Source organism: Physella acuta, unplaced genomic scaffold, assembly GCF_028476545.2.
Source record: "Physella acuta isolate Inbredline_101_S28 unplaced genomic scaffold, ASM2847654v3 ptg001161l, whole genome shotgun sequence".
Classification (NCBI taxonomy): Eukaryota; Metazoa; Mollusca; class Gastropoda; family Physidae; genus Physella; species Physella acuta.
The window spans coordinates 20,867-27,964 of record NW_026732678.1 but is presented as its reverse complement, the minus strand read 5'-3'; the positions used below and the strand labels follow the sequence as shown (position 1 = coordinate 27,964).

At 35.5% G+C, this 7,098-nt stretch overlaps 1 long non-coding RNA gene across 1 annotated transcript; it reads right to left on the bottom strand.

The window, feature by feature from the left end:
• Positions 1 to 217: 217 nt before the first annotated feature.
• Positions 218 to 6,510, bottom strand: LOC131956570 (uncharacterized). The gene is made up of 6 exons (XR_009388970.1): positions 6,473 to 6,510; positions 5,452 to 5,493; positions 2,432 to 2,517; positions 1,890 to 2,148; positions 1,371 to 1,548; positions 218 to 946 (listed from the first exon to the last, which is right to left on the bottom strand). It is a non-coding gene; the product is annotated as an uncharacterized LOC131956570 (long non-coding RNA).
• Positions 6,511 to 7,098: the final 588 nt, after the last annotated feature.

Sequence of the window (7,098 nt, the reverse complement as noted above, 5' to 3'; positions counted from 1 at the left end):
AAACGACTCGGTAAAAATAAGAAACAAAAGATTAAGGAAATGCATACATTATTTATTTTGTCAACAGAACAAAGTGGACAATACTCATAATAATTATAAGGGTATAACAAACCATTATGATTCTCATCATATGGGTCGGCTTTGAATATAAGTTATGAAGTTATATAGGTACAAGGTTGCCATTAGTCCATTTGCATGATAGAATACAAAAGTTGACTGTTACTAAAATATTTTATATTACAATCAAACATAAAATAATTCAACGACAGTAAAACATCATACAATAGCAATAGCTTAGATATTTAAATATCTTTTACCTAAACATTATAAATATCGAGATAATTTTTCCAGTTGGTTCGCGGCTGTTTATTCCTTATTCACAGCTTTCCTCTACGAGGAATTTCCACTATCCACCACCTGTGGACGCGCTGGGTAGGGGATGGTAGCCCCTGTTACTCCCAGATGCGCTATTTTTTCTCAATTATTATAGACCTCAGGCATATGTACATATTCTTTATGGCTGTGTTGCTTTGAAAATGCGATAGCAAGACAACCAATATTGGCATCACCAATGTAATAACATGGGTATAAGCATACTAATTCGGTTTCAATATAGTGCGGTCACTTACGCATCATCATCGTAACATAATGGGTATAAGCATTCTAATTCGGTTTCAATATAGTGCGGTCACTTACGCATCATCATCGTAACATAATGGGTATAAGCATACTAATTCGGTTTCAATAATGTGCGTTCACTTACGCATCATCATCGTAACATAATGGGTATAAACATCATAGTTGAGTTATGTTTCAATAATTTACATTTCGTTTCGGCCATAAAATTACTTTTGCATCCATTCACCATCAAACGCCATCACATACTTCGGTACAGCGTACCACAACTATCCTATTCTTGGAGTAGCTGTTTCTTGCCTAGACAACCCTAGAACAATAAACACATACTTTTGCAACTAAAATAATAATTGCATTACTATCAAGTAATAATACATTAAAAACCAGTTATAAATCATAAACACAATGTCTAAACGTAACAGAAAATGACACCTGAAGCAGAATTTACACTTCAATCAAATCTTATCAAGGCACTACCTTCATCAAGAATTTTAACTCTATATAAAACAATTATTTTGCTGTAATATATATCTACTCTGTTTAAATAAGCAGCTTTCAAATCAAAGTGAGACTTAATACTTTTAGCAGTCAACATTTGAACTAATGTTACCAAGTTATGAGCTATCTATAACCAGCCTAAAGTTAGACATTTTTAAACTAAACTCAGTTCAAGTAACAGTAACAAATCCATAAACTACTGGCCTAAACGACAACATAATGTTCAATATACTTACGACTTATTCGAAGTTGCCTTCTCTCCTTCCTAATATCAATACAGTAACTGTTAGATTCAACATCGTTGACATCTATGTCAGAATTAAGTGGAACACCTAACATAGACCTGTTGTCGTTTTCGCTAATGTTCCCTAAGAGTGAAACATCGAGATCAGTTTCATCGCTGCTCTCCTGGACCTGAGGGATGTAAGGCTAACCAATAAGACATCGCGTTTTAACCATATTTTCCATAAGGTAACTTTTGGGTCGGCAATAAAGTAAGAACACATTTTAATTATTAAATTTATGGTAATTAGCTATTTACAAAAATTGTAAAAGCTTAGCAACTTATATTACCACACTTTTCCTAAGGATTTTACCACCCCGTACCAAGCGACTCATAGTCTAGATATAAATAAGCTTTTAAATTATAAAAACCTCAAGTTTATTTATTTGCAGTACTTTGAGATTTCGGGAGCCAGAAAGACATTTTACATAATTAATTACACAAACTACCGCAAAGTGTAAGCGTACTGTACCATTATACTAGCGAATCCCACCCGGCTATCTGAGTTAAAACTTCGACCAAATGTGGTATCAGTGTTGTACCCAGACGACCCTCCAGATGAGATGGTTGTTGAATCCGTCCCTGCCATTAAGATATATATGTCTCCAGGAATCTCCCCGAAAACACTAGTTCCTTCTTGTGGTTCCATGTGATGCGTTCTCTAACCGAAGAGCTTGTAGAATTAATGGCTTTTGTGCGAAACTTTGTGACTTAATCGGTGGTTTTGAGGTCTGAAGGAAAATATAACATACATCACCAGTACTGGAAAAAAGGCTTTATGAAATTATGTTATATTTATAACCCAACTTATAGTAACAAAAAATTTTCAACTATTTTGGAGCATAAACTAAATGTCTAGAAGCTTGATTTAACTGTGGATTTGTTACTTATATATTGATATATTAGATCTATTTAGTTATATTCTATTTTTACGATGTTGTAGTTATGAAATTCCCCCATACATTAGCTGTTACACATATATTTTAAGTTTTCTACCTATAAGTCCAAACTTACCTTTATAAGGATTGAGAATGGCTTTAACGCGTTTGTAAAGCTGAGTTACTGTACCATTCTCGCCAACCAGGAATCCAGATTTCCTGCTGTGAGATAAAAGAGGTTTCATATAGGTCTGAGATAATTGCCCCAGCTCCATTTCTATTACCAAAAACACAATTGTCCAGAGAGTCCAACATATTTTGAACGACCACAACAAGGGTTAAGGGACGATTAATTGCTTGATTAATTTAGTCTACTAAAATGGTTGTCTTAAAAAAAGAACAGTTGGGTTTTTTTTTTTTTTGCTTCATTTGAGGGACATTGCGGTGTCACAACCTTTTACATTAGCGTTCGAGCTTTCTACTACGAGCTGGAAATAACCTAATTATAATGAAATAATGGATTACGTAATAGGAAAACTAAGTTGCAATATATTCTGGACGTAGGTGGTCGACCATAAAGAATGCCACTAAAATTGTATTCCACCCCCCTTCCCCTTACACACAATAAATAATGATTGAATGTTCGAACGGACAACTACTATCATTCTATATCATACGTGCATTCAAAATCAATAAAAAAAACATGACCTCCGCCCTACGTCGGCCTCTTTCCCCCTTCTCCACCCACCCCCACCCACGGACCAGCTGGAATCCCATGACCATCAGACTGTTAATCCGGGCTAGATCTATGATGCGACTCATCCCAAGCCTAAAAGGCTTATGGGACAGGCCGTCGCTGGTGTGATAAAAGGGCCGGTAACCGATGAACTCGGTGCTTTTTACCCTGATCACTGCCTTGTTCAGCGCACCTGCTCGCTAACCCCCACCCTTGTGATAGGTGTGTCCAAGAGATCTATTCTTTACAGAAGGCATTTGATTATTTTAAGAAATTAGAAATCTATATCAACCTTTTATTGTCATTTGTTATGTGTCAGCATTTTACTATTGTTCACAGTAATAATTTTTTCTCAAATTGTCTTGTATTAAATTATTATCTCTACTTACTATATCCAACCACATTGTTCTATCCTACACGCGTATAGCTTGTTATGTTATTTATGTTAGCAATATTTAGTATGTCAGGCCTTCTATTTTCAGCATCCTAGACCGTGGACTAATGTTACTCTGTGGTGAAGCGGGCAAGGCGTGCGCAGCGCAGACGTGCTGGAGCCTGAATCTATTACCAAGTTACGTATATATTTTACACCAAATTCTGAAACTTGGGCACAACTGATCACTAACTATGTAGCCTACAACACATGTTATATATGTATATATACATATATATATATATATATATATATATATATATATATATATATATATATATATATATATATATATTCATTTTATTTAAGACAACCTGACCTTAATTTACAAAAAAAATGTATTCATAGTATTTAAGCATTAACAACTTATATTTTTAACCATTGGAAGACCATGACGTGAAACCAGATGAGACCCTATATTTGCACCTTTTATTTTTCCTACCAACGCTAGATCGTAGGCTACCTAAGCAAAAATTAAAAACACAGACGAAAATTGAAAACCAAAATGAAAACAAAAATCTTTTTTCTTGTGAACAGTTTTGTCAAAATATATTTCTGTTTGATATCAGCTACAGGACAGCACATGACATAAACTTGCTTCATTCATTGTGCACCACTACACTCAAGCATAAATATTCAATTCATAGAATTCGAGACACACCAAGTCATTCTTAAATTATTATTTTTTTTTCAATTTGGTTTTTTATACGTGAATGATAAAGTTGCCTATCGGAACTTGGCGGGACACTGGGCAAGTGAAGTAGAGCTCATGTTATTATCTGTGTCTTTTTTTGCTCACGAAGGGGAATTCGTTTTTGTCTGTCGCACCAAACAGGATGTACGTCGTCTTTTTTTTTTTAACTTTACCATAGTAGGTACCTTTTTAAGCAGATGTTTTTGCAGTAAATTTAGCAGTGTAAAGTTTTACTACTTTCTTGATTGTGAAGGCAAGATCGAAGAAACAATTTCTTTTAAGAACTATGTTTATGTTTTATAGCTTCAAAATTTCCATCACATGACTTTGCTTTGCACCGCAAATATTTTTAAAAAAATCAATAACAGTTTAGAAGCCAGCTCCTACATGTCCTATATGTTAACTTCTATCTTTTCGTTTGCGTATAAGCTTTGGGTATTATGGTCGTTCACTAAATTAAATCAGGCGCGTCCGCCAGCGCCCAGGCAGGTTTCGATTTGGCGCCCTGGGCAATCCTGCGAGCGCTATGATGTATAATTTTGTTTTAAACAGTGCAATAGACTTTGGATAAGAAAGGTTACTATAGTCTTTAACTGAATCGAATTCGGGCGTCCTTGGCGCCCCCACAGGGTGTTATTCCGCGCCCCGAGCCTTCCCGTGTTAGATATGGCGCTTACGTTCGTTTAAGTGAGAGCTAAAGAGGAATAATAAGTTGGGATACTATAGTCGTTTACTAAGTTGAATCAGGCGGTTCCACTGGCGCCCCAGCATGGTGCGATTTTGCGCCCCGGGCTGGATTATGAGGATTATGATTTTATGTTTGCATTTAGGTTTGTGTTTATGCTTGCATTTATTTGCATTATTTTGATCATTGTTTGCGTTTAGGTTTGCGGTTGTGTTTCTTTTTGTATTTGTGTTTGCTTTTTGTTTGCGTGTGTGTTTTCTCTGTGTTTGGGTTTAAGTTTGTATTTGGGTTTGGGATTTCGGTGGTATTTGTTTTCCTTTTTTGTTGTGTTTGCGTTTTTTGTGTTTGTTATTCTGTTTGTGTTTGCGTTTTTGTTTGTGTTTTTTTGTTTGTTTTTGTATTTTAGTTTGCGTTTTTGTTATATTTGCGTTTTTTGTGTTTGGTTTTGGTTGGTTGTGGTTAGGGTTAGGGTTAATTCGAAATCCCTATTACTTATCAGAAAGATGTATCTAGTAGTAAGATAATTACAACATTAAAACTGTCAAGAAGTAGTTCTAACGACATCTAAAAATCCGCACAGAGATCCAGTTTCTACAACTTATACATACCGAAATAAAGTTGGCGGTCAACAATGGCTCAGCTTTCGTGTCCTGTTAATGATACGAAAGAAAAATCTTTTAATGGCAAATTACAAATTTAATTGTGACGCGACATTCGACAAAATATTTTAAAACGTTATCGGTAACTTTTTCCCATTTTACATCCTAACCATGTTATGAATTCAGCGGTATATTATTTTTCTTGTTAGGCTATGTTGTAAACAGTGCTGTTTACAGTTTGAGTATGGGAAGATCCGTATCAAGCGGGTACACAGTGACACACTTCAGCGTTTATATTATTATATTTGAGGGCAGACAGTTTAAATTCATCTGGGTTAACAAGAAACAAGAAATCTTTTGCGTCAACAGATAAATCATGCCACCCTAGTTCTTCAACCCCCACACCACCACCTATCCCACTCAAATACGTTTTTTTGTAACAAAAAGATAAATAGTTTAAGTTAGGCGTATTTTTTATTAATGTATCATTTTAATGAGAAAACGATAAGGTAGATTTTTTAGCATACTCTCCACCCAAGCCCTTGAACCCCATTTAACGGCAACACCCTTGGAATTTGCTATCAAAATTTCCTATCAATATAGGACTGAAGTTATCACATAATTGTCTTTTTGAAGTGGGTACAACTTCCTTCTATGCCAATGCCTATTACAATACAAAGATATTTATATTTCAATTAAATTTACTTGGTCAAATTAGAAGGTAAAATGTAAATTACAAGCGACGCAATCGAAATGAAAATAATTCTTTATATTAAAACGACAGGGATTTAAACTAACACTTAACATTCTAAATAGTTCACATGTTTGACATTTTCAGCCACTATTCATGAACAAAAGATAACACGTTTCATTAAAAATATAGTTTTAAAAGTTTTCTATCATTATTTTAATATAACTAAAGACGGACCATGATGACATTTTTAAAAATGGGCACTACACCTAAAATATATACGCGCAATGTTAGACATTTCACACAGATCTGCTGTGCACAAACTTAGAGTGAACTTACCTTCAATCTCAGGTGAGAGGACTGTTGATAACTAGGCGTGACACCGTTTATATAGGGGCACACCGAGAGCAGCAGTTCTCAAAACGTATCTCCATGGACATAACCAGCTTTAAAAAGATACAAAGCAATGTTAAAAACAAAACAAGTTTAGCGTTCAAATTTTTTTAAAGTAAATATATTTACAATTGCCTAAACTTTAGTTATAAGAATGTATGTTGTCGCCGAACAGTGGCAGGACAAAGTGCCGAACATAGACTTATGGAGAAAACCTAGGCAGGAGCCTATGGGTGTGAAAATAAGAAGGAGGAAGTGGCGTTGGGTGGGACATACACTGAAAAAGGCTCACCCAAATGTGACACGCCAAGCGCTTGAGTGGAACCCACAGGGTAAGCGGAAGAGAGATCGCCCAAGACAGACCTGGAGACGGAGTCTTCTCGAAGAACTGAAGTCAACAGGGATGTCATGGCAGACGACAAAATTAATAGCCGGGGATCGGATGAAATGGAAGGAAGTGGTGAAGGCCCTATGTTCCATAAGGAGCAAAGAGGACTAAGTCAAAATAAGTCAAGTCATTGGGCTTTTGTATAAAAATTTGCTTGGTTGAAATAACGTGCAGATTAGTTACT